The following is a 20,466-nucleotide window of genomic DNA, read 5'->3' as shown; positions in this document are numbered from 1 at the left end:
AACTAGATCTTATCCTCGAACCAGATTCCGTCCTCAAGAAGCTTACATTCAATTCGGAAATACATTGAAGGTCTTTGAGGACTGGTTGCTATTTTGGGGAAGTCAACCCATCGGACCATCACAGTCTGGGGAGAGGGAACACTGGATTCTTCATTCCCTTCCTGATATTCCTGGTAGGGGGCATAGGGTGTCTTTCTGAGTAGGTAATTTTCCTCTTATAACCCCATACTTCCCCTGAGAATCATCATTTTTTACTCTTTATAGCCCAACATGATGGTGAAAATCAAGGGATTGCCAGTCTGGAAATTCATGGTGTTTTAAAGGGAAGGAAAAAAAAGTGAAAAATCTAAATTTATCACTTTAAAAAATCGGGATAATAAGATACCAGAGATAGAAGAAACTTTGAACATTATGTAGTCCAAACTCATTAAAAATTATTTTATTTCCATACTCTCTCTCTCTCCCTCCTCTCCCTAAGTGAGAAGTCAAGAAAAACAAAACCATAGCAAACATGCATACTGAAGCAAAGCAAATGCTGCATTAGCCATGGCCCCCTCCCACAAGAAATGCAATTGGATCTGTGCTTGATTCCTACACTTTTCTCTCTGGAGATGGATAGTATATTTTATCAAAAGTATTCTAGAACTGTCATACAAGGGGGGAAACTGAATCCCAGGGTAGTGACAGGACTTACTGGAAGTTACCCAGGGACAACCTAAGGTGGGAGCATGAGTCACTGAGCTGTTCAAAAATGGAGTGGGCTACCTCATTGGATGGCAAGCTGCCCCCAAATCCACAAAGACAGGATAGAGGAGATTCCTATATGGAGGACGGGGTTGAATTAGGTCATTTTTCAAGTTCTTTTTGGCAGCAAAATTCTATAATTCTCTCCTGTTAGTTCTTCTATCAGGAGTGGGAAAGCTGAGAGGTGATGTTCCGTATTCCAGGCAGATCTCTTCTGTCTTCCTCCTTCATTTAAATGGCTAGAACGTTTCCCTCCTCCTCTCCTTAAACGCTGCAACTGTTCCTTCTTGCTCCTTTGCCCCCAGCATCTATCCCTGTATAGGTGCTATAAAGATGAAACGAGGAGGCTGCCTCATAGATGAAGTGCCAGAGTTGGGCTTATCTGGGTTCCTCTGCTCTGCTGATCGGTTCCATTTTTGCCTGAGAGATACGACACTGAATTCTTAAGAAAGGTCAAATAGAGAGCAGCAGAAATAGCAGACTTACTTAAAAAAAAAGAAAGAAAGCAAAACAACAAACCGCTGGTGTGTGTCTGTGTGTGCATGACACACTGCGAGAGTTAGAGATAACAGGACCCTTCCACCACAGTGATTCTAAGAGCCAATTAAGAGTCATGGGCTTGCAGGCTTCCCTATCACAATATCGCACAGTGCTCGCTACTGAGACATCAGTGAATGCCCTCTCTTCCCCCAGAGAAGGAAAACTAAAACCACTGTGATTGGGGGGATGCAAGAAGGAGAGTTATTCCGGCAGTCATGTTTGGGAGTTGATTATGAAGAGATAGAAAATAACCTAGTTTCTCTGGGTTCTCCTTCCTTCCCATTTCTGAGAGACAAAGAGATGAACTTACCACATACGTGGGTAACCTGTGGCCAGGTAACCCAGATGTGAATAGAGTTCAAGCTTGCATTTTGATCACCTCAAATCATTTTGTTTTTAGCTTGCTATGCCCCCACCAAGAGTTTTTTCTGGGAAACACCCTGAATATAGGATTAAATAATTCTACAGATGTGAGCAAGGGTGCTGAGATTCTGTATAAGCACTTGGGATAAGAAAGATATGGTAGGTAAAGAACAGCCTTATTTTATTCTTTTCATGGAAAATAATGTAGAACTCAAAAAAATATACATAATTGACTCATAATAGTCAAAAACAATTAATGCAAAATTTTCCTTCATTTTAAATCCCATTGTCCCTAGGATCCCAAAGTCCCCCAGTTTGTCACCCTGAGTTTCTTCAGAAGGAAATCCTTAACAATCCAAAGAGTTCTACTTTTCTGACACTCATGGAGCCATCCAACTTAATGGTTCTACACTGTGAAGGAAAACTCATTCCATTCCATGCACGCAGACTCATGCATCCGAACTGGTCATAATCATATTGGATTGATTGTCAAGTCCTCCAAATCATGGCGTGAGTTCCTTCCTGTGTTTCCAGCTTGGGGGCCATGAGTTCGATCTTTTTCTCCTCATGAGGATGGTGCCGATGAAGGGATTCTCCCTTCTTTTATAGAAAGCTAGCTTCTGGAATTTTTAGACCAGTGAAACAACCCCTCCCGGAGGAACTTTCAAACATCATCTACATCACACGGTTCCTCTTGGTCCAGCCACGTTATGAAAGAGAGTATGTAGTTCCCTTGTGCTTCGTCCACAATTTAAGGACCAGAGAAGCGCAATAAGTTACCTGGGGTCACTTAGGAAACAAGTGGAATAGCCAGAATGTGAATCATCTACTCAGAATCTACAAACCAGTGTCCCTTTCTACTCTTCTATGGTCCCTTCTGTTGCTTTAATTCTTCATGGACTTTCTCAAAGTCCCATCTTTTATGCGAGAGGTAATGTGTGAAGGCTATACAAAGTCTTACTTTCTTCCTCATTAATTGACTCTTCATCTAGCAGGTGCTTAAGAAATGTTGATTTGAACTGAAAAGCGATTGGTGCTGTAAAAGAGAAGCGAAACAATAAGAAGGGGAGGCTGGAGAGAGCTTATCTGTGAGAGCCTCTCTCTTTCCTCCAATATTATTGGGAAACCATCTGAGACTAGCCACAGACAGACAGATGGCAGACAGAAGCTTTGTACCTGAACTAGATCCCATTTTAATGTCTTGAGGGAAAAGATTTCACAAGGTGGGAAGAGTGTAGACAAAAGAACTACCGAGCAGGAATTTTTTCTTTCTTTCTCCTTGCCTGTCAATTTAACTGTATTCCTTGTTAAGATAGTCACCTCAATAAGTAAGCAGACAAGGCCTAGAGCCTTCTGGTTCGATATTTTTCTCATTAGGTTGCCCTGATGCCTGAAATTCTTATGTTAGTCACTACTTTGGATTGAGATATTATCATCCTTGCAAAACATTTATATTTGAGCAGAATTCTTCCGGAGACAATGCCCTAAACCAAAGGTATTAATGGTAGCACATAGGCTAGTTAACATGATAACATGGATTCATTTATCACATTAGCCTGTTGTCATGGAATCATAGAATGTTAGAGCTGAGAAGCACCTTAAAGGTTTTCTTTAAACATTTTTTCTCTTATAGGAAAGCAGGTACAAGTATTCTTACAAGGGTCGTTGCTTTTACAGTATCTTAAGGATACTTTTTTGGTTGTAGGCCCTCTCACTGCAATAAATCAATAAGCATTTATTAAGTGCCTACTAGGTATCAAGTACAAACCATACAAAGATAAAGATTAAACAGTTCCTTCCATTAAGGATCTTAAATTCTATCAGAGGAGTCAAAATGTCAATACTGGGTGTCTCAAAAGTCTTAATGTAGTCTTAAGCCTTAATAGCTGTTAAATAACTATTATATTATATGTAATGTTAATAAATTATATTATTACTTTTAAAGCTTGAGACGTCAAAGCTTGGGAAACCTTCTATATACTGTGTGTATGTATATCTACATTGATATGTTTTATATAGATATATATCGATGAAGACTTAATGATGATTTTGGAGTGTAATCAGTAGCAGCTATAAGATCAGGAAAGGTCTCTTATAAGAACTGGTTTTTGAAATGTGTTTAAAAGGCCTAGGTGTTATTTAAAAAATTTTAAAAATATTTGATTAAGTATTTCCCAGTTATACCAAAAATTTTAACCTTCATTTTAAAAAAAAATTGAGTTCCAAGTTCTCACCCTCCCTCCTACTCCTCCTTCACCCATTGAGAAGACAAATAATACGATATCAATTATACATGCAATATGATACAAAGCATATTTCTGTATTAGCCATGTTACAAAAAGAAAAAAAAGGCACAAAAAACAAGAAAAATTAAGTGAAAAAAGTATGTTTCAGTCAATCTTCAAAGTTCATCAATTCTCTCTCTGGAGGTCAACAGTATTTTTCCTTAAGGGACCTTTGAAACTATCAACTCATTGCTTTTATTTATGTCTTTTACAGTTGGTCATTGTATAGTATTGCTGTTTCTGTGTATAATGTTCTCCTTGTTCTTCTCATTTCACTTTGCATCAGCTCATATGGAACTTCCTAGGTTTTTCTGAAACCATTTTGGTTGTCATTTCTTATACTATCATTTCATTTTCATGGTATTTCATTACCATTGTATACCATAACTTGTTCAGCCATTCTCCAATTGATGGGCATTCCTTCATTTTCAATTCTTTGCCATCTCAAAAAGAGCTGCTATAAATATTTTTGTACAAATAGACCCTTTCCCTTTTTGACTAGGTGTTCTAAGAGATAAGAGAGAAGGGACTCTATTCTACATATAGGGGAAGGGGACAATTCATGGTTACCATAGCTGAGACCTTGTTAGAGGCAGATACTTCAGCCCAAAATTCCTCTTGTGTCCAAAGGCATCATTTCCCAACGTCGTTGTGCGAGATTGCAATGATATTGTAGTGGGTAAGAGTGTTAGAGGTGGGGTTAGGAGATACCAGAGTTTAAATCTCACTCCAGACTTATTTAGCTGTGTAAGTTTGACCAAATCCCCTGTTTTCAATCTCAGGTTACTCATTTATAAAATGGGAGCAATAATGGCACCTATTTCCCAGAGTTGTTGTGAGGATCAACTATACTATACTATACTTTGCAAACTATACTATTTGAGTGCTAGTAATTATTATTAGCTCTGCTCAATGCTAGGATCTTACTTCCTACCTTTTACTCTCAGTACTCTCTCTACTCCTTCCTCTATTTGGGTTCAGTTTAGCTTTTTGGATTTGGGGGTCCTCACTTGTCAGGGGAGAAAGTGAGATGGAGAGCTGGAGGACTTTTAGAACTAATTTTGATAGTCTCAACATTGTAGGAGACTGTGTATGCTATGAAATTTCCTTGGCACCCTATCTGGGTAAGAATACCTGGAGCTGTGGGGGATTTCTCCTGGAATATTCCCCTTCTTGCTTTGCAAATTTTCCCCATCGCACTTGAGGGAGTGCCCAGGAAAAGGACTTGCCCCAGCTGAGCAATCCAAGCCAAGTGGCAGTCTTTTCCTGATTTATCATGCTGTTCATTAATTCATATATAAAATGCAATTTAGGCTCAGGCTCAGGAGCCCTCACTCCCTGACACTTTTTTTGCACATTTGATAAATGATTCCGCTGGAAGAGGCTTGAAGGGCATCTGCAGTAAATTGTGCTGAGGTCTATTTTTCAAAACATTTTTACACTTTCAGAGCCAAGGGGAGGCTATCTCCTCTTAGATAAGAGGAAGTGAGAAAGTTTATAGCATTTACATGCCAGGTTCTGAATTCACTGGGAGGGAGAGGGAGGAATTCATTCATAGAATAAAGATAACAAAAAATAATATCTTACAATTTCTACCACCCTTCCAAGTTTACAAAGCTCTTTTCTCCCAACAAAGCTGTGAGCTTAGAAGGTTGAATTATGTTTATCCCCATTTTACATGTGACTCGGAGTCCAGATTCTGTTCCCCTCACTAAGTGGCTTTGGCATTGGATTCCCAGTGACAACAGTCCAGATCCCCTGGTCAGTGTCAGCTCACCAGGTCCAGATTCCCCGGTCAATATTGGCTTACTAGTCAGATAGCTTGGATTTTCTTTTGTTCTTCTGATGCACTCTTGAAGGTGATATTTTTCTTTCAGAAGCAGTTCTGTGGTGGAAATCACCTCCTTCTGGTTATCTGACACCTCCCTTAGAGATTTTCAAATTCAAGAGGTAGCAGCCAATATTGGATAAGACAATTTCTCAGGATTGTTGGGACATGACTTATACTTAGTGAGGGAAAAAAAAAGGCAGAACAAGGTAGCTGGGGATCCAGGCTTTCCCAAGAAAGAACATGTTCTTGTTGTTATGTGTTTGTAGCCACTAATGCTTTGGGGGGATAAGGAAGAAATTTCCTCTCCCTTTTACTCTTATTGGAAGACAGAGCAAGTGCTGTTATAATTCCAGCAGAGAAGGATCTCAAAGAGAATGGACTTTGGGATCGAGCCTCACTCCTAGATACTACCAGAAGTAGTGATTTCTGAAAAAAGAGGGCATTTCTCTCATAATCAATAGTCAATCATCTCCATTTGAAACAACCCTAGTAACTGAGAACTAATCAGGAAATATCATCTCATCACATCCTGATTTATGGGAAATCAGTGATTTTCTTGATTATTCTCACTAGATACAGATGAGGAAACTGAGTCTCAGAGACTTGCTTATCACGGGAATATATCTAATATAGCTAATAATTGGGCGTATACCTAATAATTGCTAGAATTTTAATTTCAGCACTGGTCTCCTGCCTCCAAGAGTAATTCTTTCTCCTATACTATTATCTAGAATTAGAAAATGCTTGAGTCCCAGTTCTTCTGTCAAATGACAGAATTGGGCTACATATGCTGTCTTCTAGTTTTTGTGAGATGAAATTAAAAGGAAGTGGATAGAGTGGAGTCAGGAATTCTGGACTTAATTTTTCCTTAGACATTAACTTGTGATCATGAGCAAATCACTCTAAGCTGCAGGTGTCCTCATTGGTCAAAGGGTATGATAATATCTTTACTACCTGCCTCTAAGGGGAGTTATAAAGAAAGTGATTTTCAAGACTTAAAATCCCGAAGAAGTGGGAGGTATTATTTTTAAAATTAAAATGTCATATAGCTCAAATTAGGACTAGAATTCAAGTCTTAGGAGTGTCAAGCTGGGGCTCTTTCTCCTATGTTATCTTGCCTTCCATATGAAAGCACCAAGATCAAGTCATAGACTGTTATAACTGGAAGGCCCTTAGACAACATCTACTCCAACCCTTTTATTTCACCAAGGAGAGATTCATTATGTAACTTGCTCAAGGTCAAATAGATATGAGAAGCAGATAAGGATTCAAATTTATCAACCAATAAACATTTGTTAAATGCTTACCATGTTTCAGGCACTGTACCAAGAGCTTTTGATTCCATATCTAATAGTTTATCCTGCTGGATTTAAATAATGTAAAGTTTTTCAAGTTAGGAAATCATGCCATTCTTTCAATAGGGCCCAAATGATTCTTGACTGAAAAAAAATTAAATTTACAGCTCTTTTTTTATTTTTCTTTTGATTTAGTATTATTTCATTTCTGAAAATACCCTTCTCCCTTACCTACCTCCCCATCCTGTATAACAAAAGCTTTTAAAAGTAGGGGGGAAAAAGCAGTTCAGCAAGACCAGATTCCATAATATTCCCCACCCAAAAGGATAGAGCTTAAATTTGTGATTTCATTGTTATATGAAATTCTGAGAAGAGGAAACTCCTTTCCTTAATGTAGGTTAGCACTTTCTCTGCAAGGTATAGTCTTTGAGAATACCTAGAATCCTGAGAATTTAAGCAATTGGTTCAGGGTGACTAATACAGTTAATATAGATTAGCTAAAGCTCTTGAACTTCAGCCTTGTTGGCTTGGAGGCCATCTTTGTCCATTATGCCATGCTGTCAGTCCATATACATACATATACAATATTTCCTGACCTTTTTCTTGTTATTTTTCATCCTTTGTTCTCAAAGAAAATCAATGACATCATGAAGATGATTTCTTGGCTTGTGTATAAATTGGATTTAAGTGAGACAGAATTGCACAAAGTCATCCACCTCACTCTTTCCTCCAGAGGTGTTGAAGTCCAGTGACAAGACAAAGGTCCAAATGACCGGCAAAGGCCCAGGATGCAGTGAATGACCTTGGTCTTTTGAAAATAAGGCCTTTTCTAGGTTACAATTTGTCTGTGGCAATTCCTGGTCAATGACTGAGAGCTTGGTCTGGCCTTTGCAAAAAAAGCGAGGAAATACATTTTTTCAACTCTTTTTCAGGGTCAAGTCTGTACAGTCTAATTACAGGTCAACATAATTAATAAACAGTATTCTGGTAATCACGAGTAGATAGATATATAGATTGTCTAATTTCCTAAGACTCAAAATTGCATGTGCCCCCTAGCGTAATGGTGGGTGAAAGGCGGTAATGACTTATGTACTAACGTTAGCAAGAGGATCAGAAAAGGACTTTGATAGGTTATATAGAAAAAATGAGGGATGACAGATGGATGGCCCATGAGCTGCACTATAGTGCCCATGTGTGGTATAGTAGAGAGATTCGGACTTTAAGTCAGGAGAACTGGAATCAAAATCTGATCTAGACACTTAACTTCTCATGCCTCAGTTTCTTCTGTGAATGGAGTGAATAATACACTTAGTAATTAACTGACAGTTTTCTTGTAAGAAAAATTCTTTTAAACCTTAAAGCATTCTACAACATCAATTATAATTATTAAAGGGAGACCTACAGGATATTGTATGGATCCTTTGCGAAGGATGTGGACAATACTCACACAGGATAAGAAAACAGAAGTGGATGTTAATCTGTACTAATGGAGGAAATAACCTTACTGATGAGGTCATGGATTTATTGAAGTATTGAATCGTATTTGATGCAGGACTTTTCCTGATTTCTCCCATCATTAGTAGTCTCTCAATTCTGAAATTGCTTTTTAAAATTTTTTTTTTATTTGGTATGTGGTTGTTTTCTTTTTACCATTGTATTCCTAGCTCCTGGAATTCCTAGCTTGGCACATAGATATATTTGTTAAATTTAATTGAAAGTTTACAGAGTTCTTTTTTCATTTAATGGTAATGGTAATAATAATAGCAAGCATTTATATATTGTTCCAAAGTTTGCAAGCACTTTACATATATCTCCTTTGACTCTCACAGTAATTCCAGGAGGTAGGTACTGTTATGATCCTTATTTTACAGCTGAGGAAACTGAGGCATTCAAAAGTGATGTGACTTGCTCAGGGTCATATAGCTAGTAAGTATCTGAGGTCAGATATGAACTCAGACTTTCCTGACTTCAGAACCCATGCTCTATCCACTGAGGCACACAGGAAATGGCCAGTAGTTCATGCTTGTAATGCAAGTTCTATGGCTTTATTCTCCCAGAGCAAGGATGTTTATATCTCTTCCTTAGGGTTCTAAGTATACCCTTGAAGAACGATTGCGCTTCTAATCTAATGCTGTTGTCTGTGGCCCCCATTCTGGGATGATCTCCAGATTATTAACTGTCAGTCATCAATAAGTGGTTACATTAAACCAATTAGCATCAATAGCTTTTACAAAGAAATATTTATTTGGAAGATATAGTCAGAACAGCTTCAGTACAAATGTCATTTTTTCTCCTCCAACACACACATTCCTTGGAAGGTGGGAGACCTATACCATATTGGTCCTTGAGGAGAGTGGGCTCAAAATTAGTGCAGTTTCTACATAGCTTTGGTCCCACTGTTTTTTGCCCAAATGTAGCAAAGTCCCTGTATAAGTTCTTGCCCCAAATATGGTTGGTTTGAGTCTTGAAGGGTCTTGAAGGCCTGGCTGCCTGCAAAACCTGGCTTGGACTGAATACTTTGATCTTTTGTATCAGTGTGGATAGTCTCTTCCAATAGTTCATCTTATAATCCATTCACATCTTTTCATTTTGTGCAAATTTTACCTAAATCTTCCAATAAATCCTCCATAGGGAGCCTTTTCCCCAGTAAGCTCTCTTGATGGATACTATTGGAGCACATGGAATATTTGTTTTTTATCTCTTCCTCTCTCCATGACTATCCCCACTTCTTACATCTTCCATTTTATTCTTGGATGATAAAATGTTCCAGCCTACTCATGCTCACCACATGCTTATCCCATTGTCTTCGTGGGACCAAGAATAATGTAATAGACTTGAATTTCACAACTACCTAAGTTGTTTGTATTATATCAGGAGGTTATTATGAAAGAATGAGAGTTCAGTAAGGTGCTGTCGTGAGAACTAACAAATAATTAAAACTTCAAACTGTATTGATTGGGAAAATGAGAAGAAGTTAAAGATAAAATTCTGACTATATTCTTCCTTTCTCTTTCCTCCCTCTCTCCACCCAGTCCTTTCCACAATCACAGAGGTAACTGGAAAGTTGATGGAGAACTATCAGTATGGCTTCAAACAAAGCCAGATCACTGTTTCCTGATCTCCCTATTTGTTAGCATTTTCCATATCCTTGAATAATCTTGCATTCTCCTACCTCTCTCGTTGAACTCTTGGAGGATGAGATGATTTTTCATGTTGCCTTTGTACCTCCAGGACCTAGCATAGTGCTAGGTACAAAGAGATAGGGAATTTCTAGTTCTTTCTTCCCATATAGATTGCTACCTTTTCTACTGTTCATAGCTTTAGAAAGCTGCCTAAAGCATTTAGTGGTTAAATAACTTGCCTAGGGTCACATAACTAATATGTATCAAAAATAAGGATTTAAATCTAGGTCTTCCTGGCTTTGAGGACAGCTCCATCCTATCCAGTACCCTAAATTGCCTTATACATGATAGGTACTTAATTAAAGTCTTTTTGATTGGATCAGATTAGGTCATATTCTATCCAATGATAGTCTTCTGATGAGGAATCCCAAAGAACACTGGGAGTAAAGGATATTCTCAAAGAATTATGTTTTTAGAAGAAAAGATAGATTGGTCTCATGGCCAAGACAAGGGATAACAAGTGGGGACCAATCAGTGGAAAGCCTTTGGTGGACATTCTCCATTGTTGGAATTTGAAGAGAGGCTGTGTTGTAATTAAAGAGCCAGTCTAGGAAGGAATCAGATGACCTGGGGTCTAGTATTTTCTCTATTCTGGGTCACCTGGGATAGGTCTCAAGAGATAGAAGTTGCAGATTAGCAGATTCAAGCCTCAGACACTTACAGCTCTGTGACCCCAGACAAACTACTTTACCTCACAGTGACTCCATTTCCTTACCTGTAAAATGGGGATAATAATTGCAACCTCCCAGGGTTATTGTAAACTCACATGAGATATCTAAGTAAAACACTTTGCAAATCCCAAAGCTGCCACGTAAATGTGAACTGCCATTTTCCTAATCCAATCTCTTCTTTTTCTAGGTGAAAAACTAAGCTCTTCCATTCTCTAATTCTTGTATTCCAGGATGAGAAAGGCACTCCTAGTTTTCTAGATCATTCTCTTTTTCTTGGTGACCTTATGTGCTCCTTCCATGGTTCCCAGAACATTCAATGATTTGACAGTCACACAAAAAACCACCACAGTAGGTTAAATCATACTAGTTTTTAAGCTCCCATAACAATACACTCATTCTTTTGCTTTCTTCTTTTCTTTCTTTTTTTAACTACCGAGGAAGCAACTATCAAAATATTAAAACCAATTGCCGCTTTCTTTCAAATGACCGTGTGTGAGATGTAGCTTTCAAATGAATTAAAATAATCTGTTAATTCCCTCCCAGTTCCATTCTCTGAGGTGGTTCAGATTTATACAATATTTCTGAAAGCTCTTTTCATAAGGCATATGCACTTAGAGCATTAATGAAGTCAGGCGGGCTCTGCTGGTCTCATTTCAGGGAGCTAATTGTTAAGTGTTTTGCATACTTACAATTGAACTAAATTATTCCATGCCTAGCTGGTTTCAGGAAGTGTTAATTATATTTCAGTAAGGGAAAATCAAGGCTGAAAAATCATCCACTTAGACCTTATCTATTTATGAACATCATATTCTAAAGATCTCAAACATATTTTAACGGCATGTGAATATTTAGATTAATATTTCTGAGTAAAAGAAACCTTTATTCCCTCCTTGAATGGGCTCTGAGGGCCATCCTTCAAGCATGATTCACTCTTTAAGCAGCGGATGTGATGGAGGCAGAAGCAGAGCTTTGTTTGGGTGGGGCTCCCAAATCCCACTGCCAGTGTCAAAAGAAGCATTAGCTCACTTTATCTCTTCCCTCAGCCTCCCTTAGGAGATAGTAACTAATTAATTTGCAGGTCCAGCACAGAACAGGCACCTCCCTCAGGAAGCACTTGCTGGAGACCTGTTTCCTTTGGACTGGAGATTTCATTTGGTGCCTTGAAGAGGAAGAATATCAATAGCCCCATGAAGAGGTTTGCTCCCGGGGTCCCATCACAAAACGTCAGGGATTTCAAGAAGAGGACTAGAAAATGGGAAGGGGGAGAGGAAGTTCTCGGGCATCCAACAAGGCTGGAATCCTCCTCACTCTTCCCTTTTTATCAAATCTCTGTTCCTTCTCAGTGATTCAAAGAACTGCTCTCAGCTCCTGGGAGTTTGTAAATTGTGTTTCTTTTAGGTCTGTATTTTTCTTCCATCTTATCCCTGGTTTCTGATAGGCATTTATACTTATTTTTCTGGTAAGCTCTTTGAGGACAGGGACATAGACTTATGACTATGTATCCTCAACTCTTAGCCCAACTCTATACATATAGTAGGTGCTTCATAAATGCTTGTTTATCTACTGATGGTCAAAAATAAGAGGTTACTCCACAAGTGCAAAGCACAATTAAGTGCACAAGCTGCTATTTCACTCAATAAACATTTATAAAGTACCTACTACATGCCAGAAACTGCTAAGCCCTGTAGTAGCAATCAATTCATCATCGTTTATGGAACACTGTAGGTGCAAAGCACTGTTTGTGTTTCACAGGAGAACCCAAGGAAAGACATGATCCCTACAACCAAGATGTTTACAGCCTAGAGGAGGAGTTGAAGCATATATGAAATGTGTAAAACTCTAGTCGTTATCTAGAGAGATGGCAGTCTAAAGAGATGAATTTCTCCCAGTTGGCTTGAGAGTCAACAAGAGCCTATTTATGCTTTGCCTTTGATGCATCTTGGCTTGGCAGCTCCGAGCAAGTCATACAGACTTTCAGTGCCCCAGTTTGCTTTCTGAGATTATAAATCGCAGAATAGTTCAGGCATCTTGAATCTAGATCAGATAAGGAACTCAGAGTCCAGCTGGTCCAACTTCCACATTTTACAAGGAAAGAAAGTGACTCCCACTGAGATAGCTTCTCAGTAAACATCAGAAGTGGGCTTTAATTATAAATCCTCTGATTCCATAACTATCCCTGTTTCTACAATGCAACACTTCCAGGGGGAGAGTGATTCTGCTTAATGGAAGTTTCCTACATCTGTGGTGTCAAATTCCAATGGAAATGGGGGATCACTAAATCTTAAAGATCCCTGAATATTTACTTTAACCCCCCCCCCAACATAGTAATATTCTTTATGTTCTATTGTATTTTTATTTAAATTTTTAAAAATTCCCATTTATAGTGTGGTTTGGTGCTAGTGCTCTGCCCTACACCATTGAAATCATAGGTTTGGATCCCACCAAAAATATGCTGAATGACAAGGAGAAGAAATATATGGAAGTTAGTCACTGTAAGGAAGTGTAGTCAGGGAAACCTGAGAGAAAACTGGTCTTGAGCTGTGCTTTTAAAGATGTGTAGGATTCATCTGGGAAAGAGAGGAAGTGTAATGTAGAAGATGGAGTGCTGGGATTGGAATGAGGAGACTGGTATTCCAATCTTGGCTCCAGGGAAGCAGCTTTGAGATCACTAGCAAGTTTCAGTGGTCCCCAATTTTCTCTTTCATAAAATGGAATTCAAAATGCTCCTTGGTGAGGAAAATGCTTCATAAAACTTAAGCCCTTGCCTATATGTGATTTGCTTTTATTCCAGGGAAGGCAGGAATAGTTCTCAAGATAACTGATCTTCTGATTGAATTCAGTTTATCAAAAAATACGTTATGTCTACTCTGTGTAAAAAAAAAAAAAAGGAAGGAAAGAAGGAAAGAAAGAAGAAAGGAAGAAAGGAAGGAAAGAAGGAAGGGAGGAGGAAGGAAGGAAGGAAGAAGGAAGGAAGGAAGGAAGGAAGGAAGGAAGGAAGGAAAGAAGAAAGAAGGAAGGAAGGAAGGAAGGAAGGAAAGAAGAAAGAAGGAAGAAGGAAGGAAGGAAGGAAGGAAGGAAGGAAGGAAGGAAGGAAGGAAGAAGGAAGGAAGGAAAGAAGAAAGAAGGAAGGAAGGAAGAAAGGAAGGGAGGAAGGAAGGAAGGAAGGGAGGGAGGAAGGAAGAAGGAAAGAAAGAAGAAAGGAAGGAAGGGAGGAAGGAAGGAAGGGAGGGAGGAAGGAAGGAAGAAAGGAAGAAAGGAGGAAGGAAGGAAGGAAGAAAGGAAGGAAGGAAGGAAGGAAGAAAGAAGGAAGGAAGAAAGGAAGAAAGGAAGGAAGGAAGGAAGGAAGAAAGGAAGAAAGGAAGGAAGGAAGGAAGGAAGAAGGAAGAAAGGAAGGAAGGAAGGAAGAAAGGAAGGAAGGAAGGAAGGAAGGAAGAAAGAAGGAAGGGAGGAAGAAGAAAGGAAGGAAGGAAGAAGGAAGAAGGAAGGAAGGAAGGAAGGAAGGAAGAAGGAAGGAAGGACGAAAGAAAGGAAGAAAGGAAGGAAAGAAAGAAGAAAGGAAGGAAGGAAGGAAGGAAGAAGGAAGGGAGGGAGGAAGGAAGGAAGGAAGGACGGAAGAAGGAAGAAGGAAGGAAGGACGGAAGAAAGGAAAGAAGGAAGGAAGGACGGAAGAAAGGAAGGAAAGAAGGAAGGAAGAAAGGACGGAAGAAAGGAAAGAAGGAAGGAAAGACGGAAGAAAGGAAGGAAAGAAGGAAGGAAGGAAGAAAGGAAGGAAGGAAGGAAACAAATTAGGTGCTGGGATGCAGAGATAGAGTATCTGGGCATGGGTAGGAAGTATAGCTTGTTAATATGGTTTTATGAGGAAGAGGGCAGCACTGATAGCTTGAGGAACAGCAAGAATTTATCACAGAAGACAACGTGATCAGAGCTTTGAAGAAAGCTTGGAATTTTAAGAGTTGGAGTCGGGGACAGAGTAACTTCCAGGAATGGGGAGTCTGTGCAAAGGCTGGAGGTGGGAGAAGGGACACTAGCTAGTATGGCTAGAACACAGAGTGCATGAAGGAAGCCAGGAAGGACACAGAATATATGAATCTGGAAAGGTCAGCAGGAGCCACGCTGCCTTTTCTCTTACCTGATTTAATCCTAGTAAAAGATAAGAAGGAGGTAATTCAGAGAGAAGTTTTGCTCTTCTTCCTCCATCCCTTTGCTATCCCACAGGCCTGCTCCTAATTGGCCCCAGCTTTCTCCCACTCCCTCCCTTCTCCTGAAAGCCCTGAATGTTGATAGAGCCAGTCCTGATCCCCTTCACTGCATCGCTATACACTCACATAAATTCATGTGGCAGTTTAGAGCCAATTAAAATTTATAAGCCACAGGTAGTGAGTGAAATTCCAAGGATTAATTTGCTCACTGGAGTATTAATCTGTGTAATGTAGTAGGTTATCCTTCAGTAAACTCAGTGAGATGGAGATGGGGAGATACATTTGCTTGCATGCTTTACTGTAAATGCTATAATTAGTCCCACTGGGCCAGTAGGTTGAGTGGCTTCAGCCAGAGCCCAACGAAGGCTGTGTCTGAACCTGGGAAAAAACCATGGCATCAGCAACTTGGCTGTCCAGCCAGAATACCGGCTCCCAACAAGCTGCCTTCCACCCTGCTTCCAAGCCTCAAAGAACAGCCTGTAAATCCCTGCTTTTGTCCCAGGGCTGCCGCCTTTCTCCTCTCTCTCCCCTCACCTCCTCTCACTCTCCTTCTTTCTCCCTCTTCACCTCATCCTATCTCCCTGAATTTCCCCGAGGGCGTGGGAAAGCAAAGTCTGGGTAACAGACCCAGTCTATCCAGCTCATGCTTCCCAGGGCTTCCTAATGAGAAGGTTTCCCAATTAGGAGGGTGAGTGAATCAACATTATTGTTAATAACTAGGCAGCCCCTCCCACCCATCCCAGTTCCTCCTTCCCACCTCCTCCATTGGCCGTTGGCTTGACTGAGAAAAAGGAAAAGGGATGTTTCCCTTTAAATCCCCAAAAGAAGGGTGGCTGCTTTTAATCTGGGACATCCTCAGTGTTAGAGTGATCCTGTGCTAAGGAGTATGGCTCATGAAGACAGGAATGGAGGGTCAGCATTTTGCTCCTGGCTCAGTTTCTAACTGACTGTGTATGGCCACAATCAATCAGCCAACAAGCATTTATTAAGTGTTTATTATGTGCCAGGCACTGTGCAAGGAGATGGGAATACAAAGCCCATAGTCAAAGTCTCCCCTCAAGGAATTTAATTTTATTGGAGTATGGGGGGAAGGCAAGTCATACATGCATTACATATTTTATATAATAAACAATAATAAAAACAATATTTATCACATTTAATAAATTACATTTACCATATTTTTAACATAATAATAGATTACGTTGCATAGTCTATAATTACGTTATTATATATTATTGTTGTTGTCCTTTGTTCTTGAAAAAGATCATGGTATCAGAGAGGTGAAGTTATGACATGCAAGTGAATTAGATTTAAGGGAAGGCAGGGCTTTGCAAGGTCACCTGCCTTACTTTCTCCTCCAGACCCATGTGGGTAGCCAGATATAGATAGATCGGGACAATTGGAGATGGCCCTGGATGCAATGGGAGACTGGTCATTTTAAACTGAAATCTTCAACAGATCTCAATTTCACTGGGGTCGAATCCATCAATGATTAAGGATAGGTAGCAATTGAGGCAAAGAATCTCCTCCTTCATCTAGTCAAAAAAAAAAAAAAAAACCTAAATAAATAAATATGGGAGAGGAAGACCTTCCCCTTTTGTTCTGGCCAAAGCAGAAATGGCTGCTATTTACCTCAGTTGGAATCAATCAGGACCTGAACAATGACCACATGGGACTTGTCCTGGGACTTATGGGTAACCAATGAGAATCAGATTGGTTTTAGCTTAAGGCCTGGTCCTTAAATGCTATAATCAAATATATCCTAGAAAGGATCTTTAACTCACTTCTTCCACTCATATCCAAACTGGAAGATTGAATCCTTGGAACAAGATTTCTTTTTTCAGTGCTTTGAGATTTTACGGTATTCTCAAAGAATTGGGATAAATATTCTAATGCTATCCCTCTTGAATACCCATCCAGAGTAGCAATTAACCATGTCTTCTCAACTGACAATGTCTCTTCAACATCATAGACATGATTGATACCCCAATATCAATTTATTCATTGACATTTTCTTCCTCATGTCTAATCACTTCATATAATAATGACAGAAAGACTAAAAGCTAGCATTTGTAGAGCATGTTTAGGTTTGCAAAGTGCTTTACAAAGATCATCTCTCCTTATCTCTCAGAAGCCCTTGGAGGCAAGTTTTATTATTATGCTCCTTTTGCAAGCCTGACTGAGAGAGTCTTAGGGACTTGTCCCAAGTGAGTCAGCTTTTACAAAAAGATATTTGCTAGAAGATATAACAAGGCGCACCTTGTACAAAGCTCTCTCTCCCAAGATGGGTATTCTTTCTTCTCTTCTCAGTCCTGGGGAGAGTGGGCTCACACTTACTGTGATCCAAGCATGGCAACTCATGCTTATAAACTCTTGCTGTTAGAGGAAGTGGAAGGTAGTGGATTTCTCAGAGCTTTGAAGGCTAAAGCTGGTTTGGATGGTCACACTATGCCTGGCTCTAATATAGTGAATTCTCAGCATGGAGGAATAAGCAGTTTGCTGAAGGAGGGGTGACCAGTCCATGGGGGAAACAGAGCAGGTCAAAGTTTCCAAGCCACGAGTTGCTTATTTCTAGCTGGGCAAGGCAGAAAGAACCAAAATTGAGTGGATTTCAAGTGCTTCGTTACAAAGCATTCCCACCCACTAAGTTCAGTTCTGGGTGTGGGCTATGGTATCTTGGTTGCTAAGTAGGTTACTTCTCAGAGTTGTGTTAGTTTATTAAGCTTGGCTGTGGACTTCTGTTATTGGATCTACGGAGATTTCTACCTTTTATCAGTCTTTAAGGTCAGTCTATCCTAGAAACTCATTTATCCAGAACGGGCAAAGAATGAGTTCAACAAGGCCATACTATGCATTCTAGGTCACATAGTGCCCAAGTGTGAGAAAGGGACCTTAAACAGAAGACCTTAAAAAGACTTTTCCTTACTATGAAGTAAGGAAATGGCCAAAGAAAATCTGTGCATACTTTGAAAGGGGGGAATAAACCTCTATATTATACACTGTCACGGATTCCTTAATCTTTAAAATATTTTGTGAGAAATTTAAAAATTCAGCTTTATTTTACTTTCAGTACCTAATTCTCTTGCTTCCTTCTTTTCTCCCACCCTTTGAGAAGGCAAGAAAGACAAAACTCATTTTAAATAGTTATTCCTTCCACATTGTGACTTTCCCCATAGCAGTTCTGTTATCATAGATTGGCATAAGAAAATAAAAGGAAATTTTGTGAAAGTCACAAATGACACAAAAAGTTCTTTTTCATTTATTCACTTTCATATAGCCTATGACCAAATACTTAACTTAAATTTTATAACAAGCACTATAAATACCCCATAAAAGAAAAAGAAAAAAAAATTAAACTTCTCTGGTGTGATGAGCCATCCAAAACATTTTACATGGACTTTCCAGATCTCAGGGCATTATGTCCCTAATCCATATGATTGTGAAAGGACTAATTAATTATATAGTTTTGTCAAGCACATTTCTACATTAACCTTGTCAAAAAAAATAAAAAGAAAAGAAAAAAGAAGAAAAATATTTCTACCTGCACTCTTTGAGTCTACCAGCTCTCTCTGTGAAGGTGGATAGTTGTATGTTTTACCACAAATCCTTAGGAGCTATCGCTGGTCATTGTGTTGATCAGAACTACTAAAAGTCTTTCAAAATTGATTATCTTTTCAGTAATGCTATTATTTTGTATAAATTGCTCTCCTAATTCTTCTCAATTCACTTTGCAACAGCTCATATAAGTCTTGCCAGATTTTTCTGAAACCATCCCCTTTATTATTTCTTATAGCACAGTAGTATTCTATAGCTTTCATATATTGTAACTTATTCAGTCATTTGTCAATTAATGAGCATTTTCAGTTTTCATAATTTTTTTGCCACCACAAAAGAACTTCTACATATGGGACCTTTTCTTCTTTGATTTCTTTGGAGTGTAAACTTGGTAATAGCATCACTGAGTCAAAGGGTCGAACCAGGTATTTAATAGTTTTTTGGGCAGAGTTCCAAATTGTTTTCCAGAAATGGTTGGACTAATTTACAATTTTATCAACAGTGCATTAGTGCACCTGTTTTTTCACATTTTTTGAGCATTTATAATTTTCCTTTTTTGTCATCTTAGCCAATATGATTGGTATGAAATGATACTTCAGAGTTGTCTAATTTGAATTTTTCTAATTATGAATGGATTAGATTTCCATGTGTAATCCCAGAGAAACTGAGGCAAGACAGAGATTGGTTTTTAATCTTTTAATGTGGAGAGTTTAGGCTAGCCGACTGGATGGGACTCATGTCCAAATCATTTCGGCCTGAGGAACTGAAGTAGGGAACTTATATAGGGTTTGAACTAACTAGGGTTTGCAAACAGAATACATAACCTGAGTATACAATCTTATAGGGGAAACAAAGGCAAATAAAGGGGGGTTGAGGACACTGAGTGGATGGGCAAGCCATAATTTCAGGAAAGGATGATAACTTAATCTTGACAGGATAGAGATCAATATAAGAAGGTTCAGGGTAGGAAATAGTGAGGTGGCAATTGGAGGGGCAATTATCCTAGCAAGGATTGAAATAATGCAGCTGGATTTAATGACACAATGGTACGTAAAGGTGATCAGAGCTCCAAGGTTTTTCCTGACTCATTTTTCCCATTTCTAATGGCAAGGAAGAGAGGGTGGCCATAATAAATTTTTTTATTCAGGGAATAACACATACTGGGCTTACTACTGCACCATCCTGTCTGCATGACTACAAGGTCATCATGACTCAAACTTCTTGGTTCCATGGAGATATCTTCCAAGTCCTGAGACTGAGGAGCACAAAGGATTAAGAGAGAAACAAATACTGTCCTAGACTAATTTTTGGAGCTGGGGTAAAAAGGCTATTCTTATTTCTCCTTTGTTCTTGAAGAGGACCAAAGACTTTGGAGGGTGATTCTTTACTTGTTTTTTTTTTTTTTTTTTTTTTTTAAATTAATTTTATTTAACAATACCTTTGTATTGACAGAATCCATGCCAGGATAATTTTTACACAGCATTATCCCTTGCAATCACTTATGTTTCGGTGATTCTTTACTTGTGCAAAGTCATCAGCCTCATTCTCTCCTTCAGAGTCACTGATAGATCAATATGACAGGAGGTGCCCTAGATGAAAAGGGAGATGAAATGGGAGACTTTGGATTTTTTAATCTAAGATCTTTCCAAAGTTTTAGTTTGTTTGAGGCAACACCCATTCAGTGATTTAAGGTTAGGTAAGAAATAGTCAAAAGATGGCTTAATTTGCTTATTAAAAAAAAAAAAAATTAACCTGGGAGGAAAAAGCCTTTAGGGTTTCTGTCCAGGACAGAAACAATTGC

The sequence above is a fragment of the Antechinus flavipes genome, chromosome 2 (assembly GCF_016432865.1).
Source record: "Antechinus flavipes isolate AdamAnt ecotype Samford, QLD, Australia chromosome 2, AdamAnt_v2, whole genome shotgun sequence".
NCBI classification, from domain to species: Eukaryota; Metazoa; Chordata; class Mammalia; order Dasyuromorphia; family Dasyuridae; genus Antechinus; species Antechinus flavipes.
The sequence above is the reverse complement of the archived record's forward strand: the minus strand, read 5'-3'. Positions refer to the sequence as shown.